This window comes from Eurosta solidaginis, chromosome X (assembly GCF_040869045.1).
Source record: "Eurosta solidaginis isolate ZX-2024a chromosome X, ASM4086904v1, whole genome shotgun sequence".
Lineage (NCBI taxonomy): Eukaryota > Metazoa > Arthropoda > Insecta > Diptera > Tephritidae > Eurosta > Eurosta solidaginis.
In genome coordinates, this window is record NC_090324.1 from 24,751,903 (window position 1) to 24,754,580 (window position 2,678).

The following is a 2,678-nucleotide window of genomic DNA, read 5'->3' on the forward strand; positions in this document are numbered from 1 at the left end:
AATGTCTTTGTTGCCTTTGTTATTGTTTTGATTTTTTTTGCTTTGATTTGCTACCAAGACAAATCGGCATATTAGTGGGCATAATTACCTATTGCACCTGTTGTGCGTACTTATGTATGTAAATTCGTAAAAATCGTTTTGTAGCTAAAAAGGGCACGTTAAGTTAAAAAAAATGTACGTTCAATAGCCTACATTTTTTTTTTTTCTTTAAGATTTAATTATTTACAATAATTATTTAGTTGGTTTGCGTGAATACAAACAAAAAAAAACTACTTTATTATGTAAAATGTATAAAAATTCCTAAAAAAGAAAAAAAGAGACAATCCTAATTATCATGTGCAAAAGTACAGTCTACCGTTCTTTCGAACCAACGAAGTTTTGATCGTAGTATTTGTCGTTACAGTTCGTAAATTTTGCTACCAATCCTTTTTTTATAATGTAAAATCAACCAAATAATCGTGGAATTCCTCTCTGATGCAAATATATATACACATCTACATAGTTATGAACCGGCATAAATTTTTTTTTTTTTTTGTACTAGTTTAAGAAAATAGAAAACAAATATTTCATAAACATACCTAAATCAAAGGGGCAACAAAAACTCTTTGCAGAGTGTAGCTTGTTGTTAGTTTATGAGGCCCTGGTATGTCCAGTAATTTCACGCTAGCAAATATATATAATTTTGCCATATGATTATTGATTAGCTTTTGCTCATATGATTTTCCGTCCGTAAGTTTTTTTACATATTTTGCTTTTTTGCAAACCGGGTCCATTTAAATATACCTCGTAACAATACAGAATATTAATAAATTGTTGTAGAGTATGTTTTTGTTCAAAAATTTAAGATACACGTTGAAATTATAAAAGTTGAAAACATTTTTGAAAACCCATTTTTCATGGAACTTCTTATTAGTCTACCTACCTACATACACACTTATGCACATAAATATGAATTTTTCCCAAATGTAAGTTAAAGAAAAACCAACAAATATTTACCCAAAAATATAAAGAAATGAAGTCAGCTAGTAATTTTTATGACGCCCTGGTATTTTCAGTAAACTACCTATAGTCAATAATACTTTTGTCAATTCATTTGCTATGCTTTGATGATATAAACTTATTTGGATATTGAATGTTCTAACGTACATGTTACGTCATTCATTTTGCTAATAGTTTTAGGAAATCAGGTTAATTTATTTAAATTAATTTATTACGTCAGAGAATGGAAACGTTGTCTATTCAATTATGGTTTCGGTCCAAAATTTTGAATCCACATTGAAGTTATAAACCTTAAGGAAAAAAAATTTTAATTATTAGAAATAACATTTGTTATGGAATGTCCCCATCTGATCTTAGTCCATGCACATACACATTTACGAACTTACCTATAAACATAGTTGTAGTTTAAAATAAAATAAAAGAAGGGAAACATAAAAACAAAACAGCAATGTTTCATAAATATGAACACTAAATATAAGCAAAAGTCGTAAGCTAGTGTTTTTTATGATAGCCTGTTATGACTAGCCACATGAAAGATAGTTAAATTATAACCAGATTTCGTATAACATCGTTATATATAAACCGCTAATAAACGAGTAATGTTGGGGTTGTCCTAAAAATTTTGTATATTTTCGTAACGAATATTAAGAACTAGGGTTAATCCAAAACATCGTTCCAAATAAGATTAAGGATTGGATTTTTGATTGTAGTTTGGCAGTTAATTATTATGTTTAATAAATGTTGAATTGTTATCGATGCGAAAATATGAGTCTGTAAGTTTTTTTTGTATGTTCCTGGAGGCAAATGTGTTGATGACATAAAAGTTAGTATACGTTTTATCGGGATCTTCGAATTATATTCGCATCGAAGATCATGGTAGGGTAGGGTAAAAACAGTGAGTGTCGACTATCATCTTAAATCTCGCCCCAATATTCTCTTAAACAGATGTCCTCTTTCACCCCTTTAGAATTTAAAGTTCGTTGTTTGGTTCTTTTGAGTTGGTTAGTTATCGATCTCGTTTCGTTTAGTACAAATGTATCTCGTTTTTGAGTTAAGGGAGGGCAGCTCCTCTATTTAGATTCTGGTTTGGAGTCCTAAAATTAAAGTTTATGTAATGTCGGTTGAGATATGGCAAAAACCCACCCCATTCCAAAAGAGCTACGGTCATGAGGACTCCCCCACCGTGACCTTTCAAATGCCTGCATGGTTACCAGAATTCCATACAATGGTAACATGCGTCTGCATATGTGTATGCGTACATGTATGGGGAATCACACACATTCAAACATTATATAAGTTAACACGAGCTTTGTTAATTTTCACCCAACAATAGCTGACTTGACACTTGTACCGATTTTTGACTAAAGTCAATAATCGCCGCATCAACAAAAGCTAAACCTAGTAAACAGAAAATTGCGTTCCAATTAGTTACCACGAGCTTTATTATATTTTACGCAATAATTGATGATTTAGCACATGCACCGAATTTGGCCAAAGTCATTAATCGTCGCCAAAATCTAGTAAACAGGAAATAATTGCAAAGCACTTTAACTGTTGCGTCTGCTACATGAAATAAAAAACATTCTTAAGTAAACAATTTAATATTAAGCATTTTTGTTAAGTGAGCAATTTATAACTATAAAAACCAACTACTTGTAATCATTAGTTAAGTTTATACT